Source organism: Chlorocebus sabaeus, chromosome 8 (assembly GCF_047675955.1).
Source record: "Chlorocebus sabaeus isolate Y175 chromosome 8, mChlSab1.0.hap1, whole genome shotgun sequence".
In the NCBI taxonomy this organism is placed as follows: Eukaryota; Metazoa; Chordata; class Mammalia; order Primates; family Cercopithecidae; genus Chlorocebus; species Chlorocebus sabaeus.
In genome coordinates this window covers 35001590-35021132 of record NC_132911.1, presented here as the reverse complement: position 1 = coordinate 35021132, position 19543 = coordinate 35001590, and the positions used below count along the sequence as shown (strand labels likewise).

Genomic DNA, 19543 nt, shown 5'->3' with positions numbered 1-19543 from the left:
TTATTTTTATTCCCGGATCTTATATACCATTAACCACTCGATTAGCTCTCAATAGGGAAGGAAGAAGGAATGGATAGATTCCTTTATATATTTGTACTGTACTTCATATTCAAAGGTAGGTAGAGTTAGGTCCCGAAGCCAATATACTTTGGACTACATCAAACTATTAGATGGACGTTTTCTCTAAGTCCTCTTTTCTTTTCCAACTATCAGAAAGCCATTTTAGGCATAAAAGTATGTTATAGAAAGTAGATTCAGATATCTCCTTTGAAGTGATATTCACTATAATGCCCTATATGAGTGAAAACAGCATCCCCAAGGTACATACAGGATTACATCAAGGGAACCTAGAGTAGAATTAAATATCTAGTAGCTTTCAAGGGCCTGATCCTGAGAAGGTGAGGAATTGAATTCAGGGCAGAAGTTGGTCAGGGTGCATTTAACAAGGCAAGTCAGGGCTGGTGCATGGAAAACATAGACTGAGGTAGAAGTCAGAAGGCCAGGAAGAAGGAAACTGGCAGGAGTGAAAGCTGTGAGCAAACTGGAATGTGTCTAAAAGTGAGCCAGGAAGAAAAGCACAGTGAAGTCAGAGATGGGAGCAGAATCTCTTCCCCTCTACAAGCCTTCCTCTGTGCTACTGGCCAGATGCCAGTCCTGTAATGGGCATTCAGTACTCTGGTCTCTAACAGAAAATCTCCATGGTCACTGAAAAATCTCAGTATAAGTATACACCTACTTCTTCTTGGATCAGAAGAGCTGATTCTCAAATCTATCTCAGTGAATCAAATGAATCAAGCATTATGGGAAACATACTCACTGGCTTCTCTTGCTTTACACACACATACCACCCCCCACCCCCAGAAAAACCAAAACTGGCTTAAATGAACATTGCTGAAAATATCACTGAGTTTTAAGCATATAGTCACACTTGTCAATTGTTATTAGTTGTTCAACATAAAAGAAAAAAAGAAAAAAAACAACCCTGAAGAACAGCAAATTTGACGATTTGAACAAATTTCCCTGTAGAGAGACTGGTATTTGACAGCCTATTCTGTTAGAATTTCTGGTGCAATTTCTACATCCTAACTGGTCACTTACTTCTCCAGAAATTAGGTTGAAAAAAACCACAGACATTAAAGACGGCCAAGGAATGACAGTTGCAAGGCTTCATTTTGAGTTTCCTTTTCAAACCTTGAAGTAGGACTCTGATTATGAATACTGTATAATAATTTTAATATAATCATTTGCATTCTGAAAACATTTTAAAGCAATGAGAAAGCAAAAGGAAAATTAAATTTTTACTGTATGCCAACCAATTTTGATAATGCAGAAGTGAAATAATATCACAAACACAAACCTTTAATAATTTATAACTTTGATGGTAATAACTAAAAATATGATTACCACTTTAGAAATGTTGAAATTAAACCAACAATTTACTTTCTTGGCTATCTGATTCTTTTTTTTTTTTCTTGAAAATGAGAAAGAAATAGAGTCAGTCTACAGTTGCATAGAAAGAGACTTTTATGGTTTTTCTAACAAAGATAAGAAGTTGAGTTTGCTTGAGAGAAAACATTCCAGCTACTTACTGAAAGGAGCAAAATTCAATGTGTGCTTCATACCACAGTAGAATGCTAAGAAGAACTGCCCACAAATTGGGGCATATTCTCTTAACTCGGTAGGAAAAGCTGACTGCTTTCTTGATAACTGCAAGCTGAAGTCAACATATGTACCACCCGGGCAGATCCACTAAATAGCATAAATGTGTAAGTAAAATGTCACTAGGGATCCAACATTATTTTTTTTAATGTCAGAATAGAAACAAACAAACAAAAAAAAAACCACTTTGTTTAAAGGCAAGATCTAAATAAGACACTGCCAAGTAAGTTTCCTCTGTCTCTAAGAATCCTCAAATAAAATAACCAATTTTTAATAGAAAAGATTAGAAACAATCTTGGAAACTCCTATCAAAAAATAAGGTCTTGCATACTAGTAAGGAGTGACATTGGGATGGAGGTTGGGGGAGGGATAAAAATATATTGAAGAGGTTGTGTCTCTTCAAGTGTATATCTGAAAAAGACAACATTAAGATCATTCAGTAGTTGAAGTCTATGATGTATTATATCAGAATTTATAACCACTGCAGGATTTCTAAATCATTGCTCTCCTATGATGGGGTCAGCATTTTGAATATTACTCAAGGAAAATAAGATGTATAAATAAATAAATATGAAAAATACAAATGATAGTCCTGACAAAACTATTTCAGGGTTATAAGATAGCAACTGCTTGCTGGCATCTGTTCATCCAGCATCCAGCTATTAGTGGAAAAGACTGAAATCAGGTGACAATGTAAGTGCCACATTATGGTTAATTTCATATAAGACGGTGCTGAGCAGAAAATAAAATCCAAAACAACAGTAAAACTAAAAATAAAGAAAAAAAAAAAACTACTTCCTTTGGTCTGTCTGGGCTTTGTGTTTGAAAAATGATCTCCTCCAGGGAGGATTCTTTAGGTACTATTCCACAGTTGAAAGGAAAATATATATGTCTGCATACTATCCTTACGCAGGCTACTTTCAAGCAGACTTGGAGGGAGGGAGCAGCTCAGCTCTGACCCTCTGTCACTGGTGATGGCCTGAGTGACACAGCTCACCTATGTCTCCTCTGATGCCCAGCTGATTCAGTATTCAGACCAAAAGAGTAGCAGCACTGAATCCAGTCACACGCCGAAGACTCCTGCACAAACGCACTTTTAAAAAATCACACCTCTCCTTGAGCAATCATAAAATTCTCCATGGGCATAATTAACAATGATTTCTACTCAATGTTTCGGTTGTAGGGAGTGCCAGAATGGTTAAGGAAGCATCTTGTCACGTAATCTGTCACAAAATCATAAAACTTTTCAGCCAGAGGCCAATTGTCTTAGTGTCAGAGAGGTTAAATGATGTCCCCAAAGCAACAGAGCTAATAAAGAAAGTGGTTTTAGCTTTCAATCTAGAGATTACCATGCACCAACTAAAGAAGCAGCTTCAAAATTGCATTTTCTTTATATTACCTCTTCCATCATTGACTCTCTATATATACATAGATATTTACTAACTCTTATTAAACTGATTATACATCCTGTGCATTTTAATATGTGAATAGAGTCTTTTAGAATAGAAATCTCTTATTTCATTCTATCCTTTCAAAGGTTGTCTGCTTAACATTCTAAGTATTTCATTAACTATTATTCACATCTCACAAGTAAATATATCTTTTAAATACAGAGTATTTATTTACATCCACTGTCATGCAGTGCATTGAAATAATCATTTATCAAATGAACAAATTTTCCTGAGATATAAGCTTAAACATTTTAACACTAAAATTTTCTAAAGTTTTCAAATTGTTAAACTTAAAAAAATCATAGTTCCCCTTCCCGAGTCCAAGTGACCTCATTGTTCAGTTCCCACCTATGAGTGAGAACATGCGGTGTTTGGTTTTCTGTTCTTGCAATAGTTTGCTGAGGGAACATCACACACCGGGGCCTATTATGGGGAGCGGGGAGGGGAGAGGGATGGCATTGGGAGTTATACCAGATGTAAATGACGAGATGATGGGTGCTGACGAGTTGATGGGTGCAGCACACCAACATGGCACAAGTATACATATGTAACAAACCTGCACGTTGTGCACATGTACCCTAGAACTTAAAGTATAATAAAAATAAAATAAAATAAATCCTAATTCTAAAAAAAAAAAAATCATAGTTAAGATTTTAAAACCTAACTATAAGCTAGACAGTGTGCTAAGTGCTTGACATGAGTCATATAATTTAATCCTTCTAAAAAATGTGTGCTTTAGGTATTACCTAAGAGGCTAAAGGACTAATACACTGTCATAAGCTAGTAGATAGAATAAAGATTTAAAGCCAGGCCGTCAACACCCATCTAGCCCATGAGCCAGACATTCTATTTCTAGTTATTTAGCCGAGATTGAAAGCATGGCCACACAAAGGTTTGCACATGAAGAATCAGAGCAGTTTTATTTGTAATAGAAAGATGGAAACAATCCCAGTGCCCACCAATGGGGAATGGATAAACATCGTTGCATACACATACAATACAGTACTATTCAGCAATATAAAGCAACAAACTGGCCCAGCACGGTGGCTCATGCCTGTAATCCCAGCACTTTGGGAGGACAAGGCGGGTAGATCACAAGGTCAGGAGATCAAGACCATCCTGGCTAACACGGTGAAACCCCGTCTCTACTAAAAATACAAAAAATTAGCTGGGCGTGGTGGCGGGAGCATGTAGTCCCAGCTACTCCGGAGGCTGAGGCAGGAGATGGCGTGAACCAGGGAGGTGGAGCTTGCAGTGAGCCTAGATTGCGCCACTACACTCCAGCCTGGGCGACAGAGCAAGACTCTGTCTCAAAAAAAAAAAAAAAAGGCAACAAACTACTGCTACACACACAGCATGGAAGAACCTCAAACAAATTGAAAAATTTTGACCAAAAAAGAGCACATATGTTATCATTCTATTTACATGAATTTCCAGAAAATGCAAACTAATCTATAGCAATACAAAGCAGATCAATAACTGTCAGGAAGAAGTAAAGACTAGGGAAGGATGGAACTCAGGGGTTTGAGGAAACTTCTGGGGTGAGGCATACATTCATTATCTTAATTATGGTGATGGTTTCACACCTGACCATATCAGTCAAAACTCATCAAACTAGGCACTTTTAAAGAAGTACAGTTTAGGCCGGATACGGTGGCTCACACTTATAATCCCAATACTTTGGGAGGCCAAGGCAGGTGGATCATCTGAGGTCAGGAGTTCAAGACCATCCTGGCCAACATGGTGAAATTCTGTCTCTATTAAAAATACAAAAAATTAGCCAGGCATAGTGGCAGATACTTGTAATCCCAGCTACTCAGGAGGCAGAATCATGAGAATCACTTGAATCTGGGAGATGGAGGTTGCAGTGAGCCAGATGGTGCTATTGCACTCCAGCCTGGGCAACAAGGGTGAAACTCCGTCTCAAGAAAGGAAAAAGGAAAAAAAAAAGGTTTGTTGTATGTTAATTATACAAAAAAAAAAAAAAAACAAAAAAAAAAACTAAGTAGTCCAACTCCAAAACTTACACCCTTAACCATCAGAGTCTATGGCCTCAGATAAAAGTCCTACTTAGAAAAGGAAGTATATTGACTTTAATTCCATCTCATCACTTATTTTACTCTCCAAGATATAAAGGGCCAATTGATGCTGTTCTAATTAGTGATTTTGTTACCTTCTTGCTAGTAAAATCTTTAGGGACAATTTTAGTTTTGATCATTTTGTCCCTATTCAGAATGTTTTCACTGTCGCTACTTCTGCCTTTTCTCAGCTGTCTCTGATCACTGAGTTACTTTTTCCTTGTCTAGGTGGGTCTGTTTCTCATCTATTCCTTTAATCTGTTTTCTTCACTGTTTCAATCCCTTGGGTTGTGAAGTTATATAAAAATGAGCATACACGGCATATAAACTTAAAAAACTATCAAAAAGGTTCTGTGTGGAAGGAGGTTTTCTGCCACATTTCCTACAGAGTAAAATGCTCTGTTCGAGTCACTTTTATTGATGTTGATAATTTATTCACTTAGAGTACTTACAGCTGAATCTGAAGCTCTCCCAAAGTTTCTAAAATCTGAACACTGAGTAATATAGGTAATTTACTGATACAAGCTACAATATTAATTTAACATCTTAAAACACTGTAGCAAAGTACTCTGTATTCTAAACTTGTAGTAACAGATTTACGGTCAAATCATGTTTAAAAAACAGTGGCCGGGTGCAGTGGCTCACGCCTGTAATCCCAGCACTTTGGGAGGCTGAGGCTAGTGGATCACCCGAAGTCAGGAGTTTGAGACCAGCCTGGTTAACATGGTGAAACCCCATCTCTAATAAAAACACAAAAATTAGCCGGGTATGGTGGCAGGCACCTGTAATCCTAGCTACTTGGGAGGCTGAGGCAGGAGAATCACTTGAACCCAGGAGGTACAGGTTGCAGTGAGCTAAGATCGCACCACTGCACTCCAGCCTGGGCACTGAAGCTAAATCTCTCTAACAAACAAACACTAATTATCCAACTTCTGAGAAACCTGAAGATTGTACAATTTGAAGGGATCACTTTAAGGAAAAGACTACAAAATAAAAATGCAAAATTAAATCAGGATTTGGAAGGGGCCTATATAATTAAGGGGTTTAAAGGGTAAAAGATTATGTCTCATTTCTTTTCCTTTATTTTTTTAGAGACAGGATCTCACTGTCACCCAGGGTGGCATGCAGTGGCATGATCAGAACTCACTGCACCCTCCAACTCTTGGACTCAAGCAATCCTCCTGCCTCAACCTCGTGAGTAGCTGGGACTCAGCCAGCTACTTTAAAAAAAAAATTTTTTGTAGAGATGGGGTCTTGCTATGTTGCTCAGGCTGGCCTCAGACAGTCCTCTCACTTCACCCTTCCAAAGTGCTGGGACTGAAGACGTGAACCACCATACCTAACCTAAAGCTTAAATATCTTTAGCTATATGCAAAATCCACCTGTGATTTTGGAGCAGCTTATTCATAAGGGCAGAGATCTGAGATGTGTTCTTCCCCAAAATTATATAAGTACTTGATTAGAACTGTACGTTGACCCCACTCAGAAGATCAATCAAGATTTAGAGCTCCTAGTGGCAGCTATGTTTACACAGTTAAAGCTAGAGTGGAGACCAAGGCTTTATCTTCTTTGTCCCCAGCACTCAGTTTACCATACCTCAAAGCAGGCCTCCATCTTCTCTTTCTAAGCCCATTGAAGTTCATGTAAGAGTGGGGACGGGAAAGCATTTAGCACTAATCAGCTGTGGCTCAATTACCAAATTTCTTGGCCCAGAAAGGAAGTGCCTAGAACTTTCCTCTGTCATAAGTGTGACTGGTCTGCCCCTATATCAGTGATAGTTGGTTGCATACAATTAAATTGCTCAATTACCTATGTTTTATGTCTCAAAAACCACATGAAACTCTATCAGAACTCAACATATTTAACTATAGCATCAGAACTGACCATCAGAACTCAACATATTTAACTATAGCAACTAAAGCAAAAGAGCTGTATAAATCCAACAAGAGTTCACATGAAATCTTTTCATTTTCAACAATATTCACAAGACATTACTGTAGAATAAGGAAAAGATATTTGCTTCTTGTAGTTGTTGCTGCTTCTGCTATTATTGCCACTATCCTCACTGGAGCCTGGAATATTTCTATTTGAGAATATTAGACCAAGAACTTTGAAAGTGAGCTTTTAATAAACCCATTCTGCTACATCACAGTACAATAGTAAAAGCCTCCAAAATATTTGCAGACTGAACACATTGAAAGTTCAACCTATATCAAACATGATTTTTAAAAACCTGCTAGGTATGTATACTCCTAGCATCACGTCAACCCTAATTTTAGCATGTTTATGCCTTAATCAGAAAGTTTATGGTCGTATCCTTCAAGAGAATGCCCTTGCTGAGTCATTCTGACATGTGACCACATATTAGAAGATTCAATGTAAGGCATCCTTGTATTAGAAGATGAGTTTACTACCTTCCAAGCAAGAGAAAACTACAAATCAAAATCATAATGATGCCTACAAAATATTGAACACATGCTATCTGTCTGGAACTCTGCTTTATATGTATCGTCGTCACCTCTCCCAAGATCTGGGCAAAGAAAACATGTTTTCCCATCTTCAGATGCAGCACAGAGAGAAGCAGAGGCACTTGGCAGATGTCCTACAGTCAGTAGTGACAGAGGCAGGATGTAAGGCTGACTCCAAAGGTCATTCTTATTTTATGCTATCAGGAGGTTTGATGTGATTCTGTTCAATTCACCTTCAATTCTTCTCATGAGAACTGGTTCATGATGAAAAAGAAACATTAAAAATATTTCTGTGAGTCAGAGCATCGCCTCCAAGGATGGTCCATATTCAAAGACTAGCAAGACGGACTGCTGACTCAGGCTGAAGTTGTTTTCTCATTGGTTAACCACTAAGCCAGTGGACAAGCAGCACAAGTGATACAGGTGAGGAGGCTAAGATGAGTGGACACAGCTCTGGCCTCTTCCTTTCAGAGCGTGCTCTTGAAGCTCCGTGGTTACTGCTGTCTGCAGGGTTTGAGCAATTCACCATATTCAGGGAGCAAAGAAATCTGTATCAAATATTAATTTCACTAAGCCCAGGAGAGAAATGACATTAGTGCTCAGGGGTCTATAAACAATGAGAGAAGGCAGCTACCATACTAATTAACTCATGTGTTTTCATTTTTATTGAACCACTGGACTTCAAGCAAGCCCAATGACCCTCCAATATAACTCTCCTGTTCTTTTACACTGTTTCAAATATCTGTACAGGGTTGTGAATTAATCTCTCATCTCTCACTGATATTCCTCTTTTTCCTGTCTTTTTCTTAATCTCTCTGCCTTTATTTCTGCATCTCAAAAATTCCCCTTTGGATAACAAGTTTTCAAAACAAAAACAAAAACAAAAACAAAAACAAATCAAGACTTAATATGATCTTAGCTTAGCAAACAACCAACCAACCAACCCATCCAAAGCAACCCTGAGCAGCTCCAGGAAGCACTTAAAAGAAAGGAAATGAGGCTGCATCACATTTTTGGTCTCCCTGGGGCTACATACTTTACAGTGCGATGGTGCACTTCACTTGTACAATCATTTTTAAACCCACTTATCACTTTATCCACATTTTGTATAATACAGTGAAAGAATATACTCAAAAGCCAAAGCATCCGTGCATTAAGGAGGCCTGTCATGGTTCATCTCGAGTTAAATTTTATAGGTTTTCTCATTGCAGCCCCCAGCTATGCCGCTCTATGGTAATCAAAGTCAGGCTCGTTCATATCATCTTATGTATATTTCAGGTTTCCAAACTCAGGGTTAGAAGCCTAAATGTATTTTGTTTTTCAAACATTCTGAAAAATGATAGAGGCCCTGCAAAAAACGTTATCTAGATTGGATCTAAATGGAATTATACCACGACGGCGGAACTGAAGATCAGCTGGAATAATGCAATAGCTATTTGCCCCATAACTGTAGTGCATCAGCTAGCAGTTTTGAATTACTTTTCTAGTCCCCACTTCTGGTTTTATTAGCCAGCATTTAAAAGAGACCTTAGACTTCATTGAACCCTCTCCCCTTTATTTTACAGATGAAGAAAATGGGGTCTGGAAAGGTGATACGAACAAAAAGTAACGAGAGCTAAAAGAGGCATAAATGTAAGTCAAACCTTTATCTTCCAATTATAAGTCTGTTTCGATAAATACAGTCTCTTATTTTTCCACCTAAGAGGCATTTATTGAGCACTTAATATGTGACAAATACTGTATCAGACCAGAAAACTATAATATGTACTAAGGTTAAGGACCTAGACTCTGAAGTCAGAGAAATTAACAGTTTGAATTCAGCTTCACTACTCACTATCTCTGTGCCTCTGAACAAATTACTTAGCTGCTGTGAAACATCAGAAAAGTTACTGCCTTTCCAAATATTATTTAGTTTTCTCTTTTGTAATTGTGAACAATCAGCACACCTACCTCACAGGGTCTTTGTGAGGATTAAATGAGACATTGCCACTGAAGCACTCAGCAGGGGGCTTGTATCGGGGGTTCATTCAATGTTAGCTATTATTATTACAAGTTGAATAAACCATTGCCCATACTTGCTCAAGTGCTAGAAGATCCAAGTTCAGAGACAAGCAGAGAAACAATGAATAATAGAATTAGTTCAGTACAATAAGAGCCCCGTGCATAGAGGTAAGGGCAAGGAAGCAGGTGAAGCCATAAACTCTGGTTAGGGTGAGGGCCTCCTGGGGCAATTGCACTAGGCCCCAGTTACAGACTTTAAAAAATTTTTTTTCTTAATTTTTTAAAACTGGTTTAGCTCTATAGCATACCCGATCATGGCCTAATACATAGAAAGGAGTCAGAGGAGGAAATGTGTAAGCAAAATGATGAGTGAGACTTTAGCTAGGAACAGAAGCTAATTAACAGCACTCAGCATTTTTCTGGTGCTTGTCTATTCTCTGGTCTCATTAGAACCTCAATCTAATGTGTTGCTTTCAAGATTGATGTCTAATTTTTCTGTCCTTTCTTCCCCAGATATATATCAACCCAATAAAAAACAGAAAATTGGGAATATTCTCTACCTACATTAGTTTTATATGCTGAAAGCTGTCTTTTTTTAAATCAGAAATATGTAATCTTCCTAGAGGATGAAAATAGAGCCGAAGCTCTGGAGACGATAGCATGGCAGTAAAAAATAGGACTTGGGAAGTGGACAATTCCAAAATCAAATTTTGGCTCTGACTTTGAGTATGTTATTTAACCTTTCTGAGCACAATTTCCTGTCCCAGAGAGAAGTAATAACATCTATTTTATGAGTACCAGTGATGATTAGAGGAAGTTAGATATATAAGAGATACAGTGGCTAAAATCATTGTTTTAAATTGGAGAAAAAAATGGCTTTATGAGTGAAAGAACTCTACAAACTCACTCATCAGTATCTCAGAAAATACAACTGTGAGCGGAGATTGATGCGGGAGTGTGTGTTTTAAAGCCGGGAATTGGGGCAAGGAGATGTGAGAAGGAGAAAGAGACACACCACAAGAGTAATGAATATATGTGTGCGATTGGGGAAGAAACAAAAATAGAATACTTCCAAAATGCATCACGAAAGAAACAGTTCACCTCAACGGTAATATGTGGAACGATACTCCTGTGGCCTCCAAGAGTAAATGCAGCTCCTGATGTGGACTGACTGCCTTGGAAGAAGTTTACACCTTGGGCCAATCTAACTTTATTAAGTTTATATGTGATGTCTGAGCTGGTGTATTAAAATTTTCTCTCAAATTCAAGCCTTCTCTGCCTTAGAGACTGCTATGTTACCCCAGGAGACCCAATACCAACAAAAGTTTATAAGAAGGGAGATACACAGAGACATGATTGAAGCACAAATTGGATAATTATTATAGTGAGAAGACAAAAAGAGTTTTAGCCTACGCCATGATGGGAACTATTAGTTCATAAAGGAAAAACTGAACCTAAGGCCTTTCCAGGAAGTGAATGCCCAAAGTCTTCTGAAAGCCAATCTTTAGACTAGAAAACAAAAATACAAACAGAACCACAAATGATTTGATTTTACTTCCCATGAAGGAAAGAAACTGTCACTGGATTAACAGTCTGTGATTAAAAGGATTTTAGCAACACCACCTGTGAGTTTTTGAAAGAATTACTAAACATAACTAAGACAGCATCAGGAAAAAAATGAAGTAAATCTTTCTTAAAAGCATTTCTAGGGTACTTTTTCTTCAAAGTTTTACTTTTTTTTTTTCTGGAACAAATACACATATATACATTATATAAGGGTTGCATCAACTGAGTTTTGGAGGTGGAGGAGTCACCTAGGTCTTTGCCAGTGTTAGCCTGGACCCCCAAAAAAAAAAAAAAAAAAAAAAAAACCACACACATCCTGGCATTTAAATAGTGGAAATGTCCACAAAAACCTTTTCTTACAATTTCCCAGTCATACAGGCCAAAAATTAACAAATGAACCCACTGACTGTCATCTATCAAAGATCCTCTTATCCTAATTTTCTGTGACTTATTTCTCTAAGTAGTGTATCTAACAGCTGTCACCTCAAACATCCAAATCTCGGGGTTCACGCTTCTGATAAATGACTCTTGCAACATTGTACTTGTGAAATCAACTGACCAGCTGGGAGCTTAGAACTTTAACTCAGGCTGTCACCTTCAATCCATCATCGTGGATTGGAAGAGAGTCACGGCTCTACAACTGCAGACCATGCCAGGGTCAGAAAGAACAGTTGCAGTCAATTAAGCAGTTTAGGGATCAACTTTCCAGATCCTCCCCCCCACCCCGCCCCCACAACAGATAAGTATCTTGTTGAAAGGGGACATTTGTAAAATAAATGCAGAAGAGAGAGGTCAAACATGCCCCTGGCAGAGGAGCCCACCCAAGCACCTCGGGCACTCACAGAAATCTGGACTCCGGGAAACAGTCTTCCTGTCAAATATGGACGATGTGATATTTTCCATAAGTTGAGAATTCTCTTAAACCTTGAAATGTCGGAGTAAACTGACACCAGTGGTAAGCACGGGTCATCGGCATGAGATGGATCAGCAAACATGCAATGTGGGAAGCAGGCATGCAGAAAATGCATTCCAGAGCAAATGGCATCTCTATAATCATTTGGAAAGGCCATTTAGTCCATGTAAAAATTAACTGATATAATTTACATAGTTGCAAGTGAGTAAGCTGTATGCTCATCACTGAAATATCCTTTGGGAAACATGTCTTAGAAAATATCATTACAGCTATATGTTGCAGAACTCAGTGGGCATCTAATTTTAACAGGAGATTCCTGCTGCTCATCTTTCCGCCAAGGCACTAAGGCAATGTACCCTCGGTGCTTTGCACTTCTTAGAAATACATATCAGACCATTTCCACTAACTCAAATTTTTCTCCAACAGGTCAATCCAGTGGGGGCAATGTTCATGACAACTCCCCCATCGCTAAACCTTAAAATAAATGTTACCTCAGGGATTAACCCTTGTCTTTTTGTGTCCAACACACATATATTTGCCAACATCCAGAGGCCCTGAACGCACCAGTGCGGTACCTCCCCCAGTGGTGATTCCTGCAGGACTTTCCTCTGTATCAGTTTTCTCATGGTGCTGATGCCTTATATGATCCTTTTTTATTTGGTAAAAGAGTCTTGCTCTGTCACCCAGGTTGGTGTGCATGGCACAATCATAGCTCACTGCAGCCCCTGACTCCTGGGCTCAAGTGACCCTCCTGCCTCAGCTTCCCAAGTAAATGGCACTACAGGCACGTGCCTACATGCCTGCCTTTTATTTTTATTTTGGTACAGACCTGGTTTTGCTATGTTGCCCAGGCTAGTCTCTAATTCCCGGCCTCAGTTTTCCTACCTCAGCCTCCCAAGGCGCTGTGATGACAGGCGTGAGCCACCGTGCCCAACCTATTATTTCTTTTCCATTTGAAAAGCTGCTCTTGGGGTTCTGGTGGATCCTCTGCTTTACTGCCAGCTGGACCCTCCCCTTCCTTCCTAAAATGTGTCCTAGTTTCCAACCACATGCTTTGACCTCTCCCTTCTCTGCCTGTTTTCAATTTCCCTGTGCGGCTTCTGATGCTACTGCAGCATGGTGCTCACTACAGGCTTACTCACAGGATCCGGTAACACTTCCAGGGTTGGGAGGGAACTTGAACATCTGCTGCACCTAGCCCTGAATGTTCTAGTCAAGGGGGCAGCCTGCTTAAGCATGAATAACTCCACAATAAGAAACTCCCTTCCCAATACAAAAAACCTCCCCTATATTAAGAGAATTTGATAGAAAAGTATTCATTACATGGAGTCTAAATCATCATTGAAGTTTCTACTCACTGATCCCATTTCTAATCTCTTAGGACAGAACAAAGTAAACAATTTAAAGAATATGGACCTTGAGGACTGGAAGATGCCTGTTAGGATGATGGTAACACCTTGGTATTTGCTGTGTAACCTTGTGCGAAATACCCAGCCTCCATCATCATTTTCCCAGCTGAGGACCATGATAGGATGATGTTTTGGTGAATATCAATTGTGGTATTTTAGTACCTAGCACAGAGAACAAGTCTCAGATGTGCGAGGGCTTGTCATGCCTTCCTTGAAGTCTTTTGATTTCAAATTTCTTAAAGCAACTGCAACTCTCCATTGAGCATGTTCTAGTTGATATTTTTAACACGGTACCAAGAACAGAATGCATTGCATGTTCAGGTAAGTGTATAGCAGAACTATCACTTCCTTTGCTACTGAATACTATATGTATAATAATGCACTCCAAGTTTCCTTCTTTGACTCACACTGCCAACAGCTGATCATTAACACAGCCTCCTGCCAAACCCCCTTTTTTTTTTATCCTCCACCTCACTGCCATGTCATTCTTAGGTTTTTCAGTCTTACTTTTCTGCCTGTCTTGCCTATGCACTGACGTCTATCTTCCTTTGTTACAAAAACCGTTGATGAGCTTAAGTTGTCACTGGTGGTCTTGAGATTTTCAACCTAGAAGCACTTAAGCATTATCAAGTTAAGTGTTTTTAAAAATAATTACTAGCATGTTTTATTCATTCCTAATGCCTAGTGTCTTGATATATGTGCTTTACAATTTGCTTTTAAAAGTTAGCTGGTTAACCATTAACTCCAAAGTCCCAAATTCTTTATTGATATAGAATGCTTTGTCATTTCCCTCTGAATTCTGCTTACCTGCTTAGCCCTGATTCCAAGGGTCTCCCATTTCTGAGGCCATTTCCAATTTCAGTTGTTTGTTGGCTGAGAGCAACCCATTTTATTCGGAACTTTCAGTCTTTACAAGGTTGCTTCTACTTTGAGAAATATGACTATCCCAGATTCTGTTGTGCTGAGTGATATCATTCAGCACCATTCCTGGCACACACCAATGTTGCCAGTCTCTCCTCACGCCTTTTTCCATGTCAATGCCAGAAAAAGGGGGCCAAGAATAGACCTTAGAGAAATAAGCCTGCCTCACAAAATCCTGTCCTAGGACAGGTGCAGGCTGCCTTTTTCAGCACACAGAACTAATTAGCATTCATTTTCTGTAACAAGCAAGTTGCTAATTTGATCAAAAAATCCAAGTACATTTGCAGCTTCTCTTCATCATATAATATTCATTTTTATTTAGCAACATGGTCATCTCACGCTGAATATTAGTTTTGAAATTTTACTTGACTATATGTCTTTTATTCAGGAACTGCAAACACCAAGTTTAACCATTAAGATGGAATTAACAAATGGCTGCAGTTACCTATGAGGAATGAACATAAGAGTTGTTCAATAAAACACAACAATTGTAAAATCTATGTTTGCATATTTTATAATTTATGAAATGCTTTTAATACCTATAATACCTAATACTCAAAAACAGCACAAAACAAAAGATGGAAATGACATAATGAACAACATAAACCGGAAAGAAAATGGGAAAGGATTTTTATTTCGTCTCCAAATGTCTTGCATGATACTTGGCACATAGAAGTACTCAATAAATGCCCACTTACTAAACTATGAATAGATAATGGGATGACTCAATGACTCATCACTTTGTTGGGGGGTGGGGGTCTTGCTCTGTTGCCTAGGCTGGAGTGCGGTGGTATGATCATCGTTCACTGCAACCTCAGCCTCCTGGGCTCCAGTGATACTCCTGCCTCACCTCTATAGTAGGTATTGGGACTTATAGGTGGATGCCACCATGCCTGGCTAATTTTTAACTTTTTGGTATAGATGGGGTCTCACTATGTTTTCCAGGCTGGTCTCAAACTCCTGGGCACAAACCATCTTCCTGCCTTGGCTTCCCAAAGTGCTGGGATCACAGGAATGAGCCATCATACCCGGTCGAACATCATTCTTATGTTTGTCCCAAAGCTATATACACAGGGCACGCTATTCAGTGCTGACCAGGGATTTTCCTAACAAAAATGAATAACCAGCCTGAAAGCCCAACAAGGTTAATGACTTTGCTATAATAATCACTCCACCGATTATGGAGGAATGCTGCCTGGGTGCAGATTCATCTCCAACATTTAGTAGCACCTTGAGCAATTAACTTTCTGTGCTTTACTTTATTGCTAAAATGGAGATAAGAGTGCCTGCCCCATATGGTTGTTCTAAGGAAAACTGGATTAAAGTATGTAAAAATATTAATCCACACACTAAATGACATATGTATTTGGAGTTAGGAGTAGCAATATTTCTATTGCCTATCACGATGCTTGGTGCAAATAGCAGCTACTTGAAAGAAATGTATATTTTTCATAGTTTATATTCTCTAGAATTAACTTCAAAATGGTGAAGGGCAGACTAAAGGGGGGTGGGGCAGCCAGGCAATTTGCAACTCATTGAAACTGGTACAGTGCATTTCCTTAGAAGCCAAGTGACTCAGAGTAAAGGTTATGTCAATTAGACTCCACAAAAACATCTAAAACATAAAGACACCAATTAGGTAGCCACTCCTTTTTAGAGAACATATTTTCTCCCAAAGCTTAATCCTGACTATATTTATATGGTCCCAGGTATCACAATGGCTGAATAAAGGCCTTTTTCAAGTTCCATTCATGGAAAAAAAAAATAGGGGGAAAAAAAAAACCAATAAAACAAAGGCTTTTTTTCCATGTCAGAGATGCAATAAATTAATATTTATCTTTTCTGATAGGTGTACTAGTTTACCTTTTTGTCTAAATATTGCCTGATTCCATTCTGAGATATTTGAAGGTCATATTAGTCCTACTGCTAAGACTGGATTGCAGAAGCAGAAATGCCTGGGCTAAAATAAAAAAGCCTGTAAGATATATCATCAGGAAATATAGCTGCTCTAACTAGATATTACGTGGCAAAAAAAAGTACTGTATGATTTGTCTCTTTAAACCTGTCAATCCAACCTCTTCGGAGAGTAGTAAACTCATCAAATCATTATAATGATTTAGAAAGATCATTTAAGAAATCGTAGGTACTGAGCCAAAACCTTGTGCCATGATTAGGAAAAATTAGAAGCATTAAGTTACCTATAAATAGGAAATCAACATATTAACCTTTACTTTCTTTAAAGAGGCAGACACAACATGCATTGCAAATGAGGAACTTTCACATACACGTATCCTCTATCCACATCATTAAATCCTCTTGAGAGTAGAGGGTCAGAGTGGGGCTGAAAGCACACTGCTTCATTCAGTCCCCGAAGGGAAGCAAAAAATGTATTACGCGAAAACAACAGATTGACACAGGGAACACGAGACCATGGGTAGAAGAGATGGACTCAAAGCACATGCTAATTCCAATGAAACTAAAAAGGTGAGTTTTAAAATGGAGACTTACAAGTGTTTTGTCTGTGTCAACTTAGGAGATACTCTAGTAAACACTACTTTCTAAAGGGAACCAAAAAGGAAAAAAAAATAAGGGGGAAAAAAACATTGTTTTCAATTATTTATATAAGGAAGGAATAAGAACCATGAAATGTTCGGAATTGAGAACGCCTGAGAAATGCAGGCAATAAATATGTGCACCTTTAAAAAGAGAAATCCTTGACCAAGGAAATAGATATCCCTTTCAGTAAGACAACCTCTTAACACTAGAATCTGGTTACATCATGATAATGTAGACTTATTTCACAATACTCATTAAAAACACTTTTCCTTCTAATGAGCAATTCTTCATTATGTAGGCAATAATAAAAGTGAACATCTACTACGTTCAAGTCACTGGGCTGAGCATTTCACATACAAATTTATAATACGTTTCTCACAGCAAACCATGAAATGGGTACTGCAGGATTTAGTTTCCTGCCTACAAAATAGGAATGAGGATATCCACTTAACAGTTCTAAAGACCTTCTTAAAATTTGCACCACAGGGTTTGTTAATTAGCATAAGGGAAGGTGAAATAAGAAGTGATGGAGACCGAGAAAGCAAGCCAGGGGCCTCCTAATACCTCACAGACAGTGCTTGCAACATGAAACCCTAGTGACCTAGGAACCCTCAACTTTAAGGAAGACTGGCCCCTAATCTGCCCACAGTTTGTTTGTCCTGTTTTTAGCATGTCATTGTATCTCCTCCAGTTATCTGCCATGTCCAATGCTGGTTGCACTCATGAAGACTGTATTAGTACATTCTCACACTGCTATAAAGAAATGCCCATGACTGGGTGATTTAGAAAGGAAGGAGGTTTAATGGACTTACAGTTCCACATGACTGGGGAAGGCCTCAGGAAACTTACAATCAGCATGGAAGGCGAAGGTGAAGCAAGACACCTTCTCCACAAGGCAGCAAGAAGACCAACACAGGAGGAACTACCAAACATTTATAAAACCATCAGATCTCGCGAGACTCAGCCACTATCACAAGAACAGCAGCGGGGAATCCAGCCCCCAGGATTCAATTACTTCCACCTGGTCTCTCCCTTGACAGATGGGAATTATTGGGATTACAATTCAAGATAAGATTTTGGGTGGGGACACAGCCAAACAATATCAAGGAGAGAATTAGGTCCTAAATGAGCTTACAGACAGGTTGTATGATAGTTTTTGTCTGTTTGCTGACAAATATGTGTGTGTAAAACCTACTGTCATTATAGCCTGTGGCCAAAAAGCAAATTGTGGTCCAAGGGTTATAAAGTCCTATCAACCTAGAACAATAAAGCTGATATAAAATTAATATAGAGAGATTATTTGGGCCAAGGTTGAGGACTGCTACAAGAACAGACTTCTAAGCTGCCTTGGGAAATGCTCCAGAGCGCAAAGGAGACACCCAAGTTTTTGAAGAAAAAGAAGGGCAACTCAGGAGAGAGAGTGATCACAAAACTTGTTTATCAAGAATTCTCATTGGTTTATACAAATACCATTGGTTAGTCATTGGCTATATATTTGTAAGTCAAAAATAAAATTCCAAGCCCCCAGTCAACTGAATGGACCCTTCCTGTCAGTCAAGGGCATTCCAAAGTTAACAGGAAAACCTAATTCAGGTCATGATTGGAAGTGGGTGTCAGGTGTGCCTCATTATACCCTCCTCCCTTTGAATTTCCAGGCACAGCTGATCAGCATTAATAATAAAACACAGATCTTAAGACCGACAAAACAGACTTTGCAGCAATAAGGCACCAAATTCCAGCCTGACACTAGTACAGCATCACATAACAGCAGGCCCTGAAGGAAACAAAAGTATTTTAGCCCAAAATACATTTCTTTGACATATTTTGAAATGGCCCTGCAAACCCATTTCTTGTGGAGAAAATCTACATTCTGTAGAGATCTCCTTCCTTTCCTAGGTCTTTTCCCTAATCCAGGAGAAAATTAACTAAGAGTGTGGCATCTTTTTATGTCTGATAAGAGCTTGGAAGCCTCCTGGAGGCTCCTTGGAAGAACCTGGAGCCTTCATCTGCATGATTAAAACCTTGATCTCCACAACTCCATGTATTAACCCAGACACTCCCTTCTACTGATCCCGAGTCTTTAGATAATAACTTAACTCTTTCAACCAAATGCCCATCCAAAAATCTTTGAACCACCTATGACCTGGAACTGTCCCCCGCCCCCACTTCGAATTGTCCTGCATTTCAGGACCAAAACCAATATACATCTTGCATATACTGATTGACGTCTTATGTCTCCTTAAAGTGTGTAAAACCAAGCTCTACCTCAACCACCTTGGGCACATGTCCTCAGGATCTCCTGGGGCTGTTTCATGGGCCACTGGTCACTCATATTTGTCTTAGAATAAATCTCTTCAAATATTTTACAGAATTTGACTCTTTTTATCAACACATTGCTGCTACTTGGGGTCAGTTAGTCTAGAGACTACATGGCAAGAGGCTTCAAGAGGTGACTCTGGCTCGACGGGGAGTAAAACATGACTGTTACATTTTAAATGTCTCTCTGGGCCTGATAATTTAA

At 38.9% G+C, this 19543-nt stretch overlaps 1 protein-coding gene across 7 annotated transcripts in view; it reads right to left on the bottom strand.

Moving 5' to 3' along the window:
- UNC5D (unc-5 netrin receptor D) overlaps nt 1–19543 on the bottom strand; it is a 567925-nt gene that overhangs the window by 465827 nt on the left and 82555 nt on the right. The window contains exon 1 of one of the 7 annotated variants that reach the window (XM_037983809.2): nt 12066–12439. The exons of the other annotated variants lie outside the window; for them this stretch is intronic. The gene's annotated coding sequence lies outside the window, so the exon portion shown is untranslated. Of the gene's footprint in view, nt 1–12065; nt 12440–19543 lie in introns of those variants that run through there. 7 annotated transcript variants of the gene reach the window in all.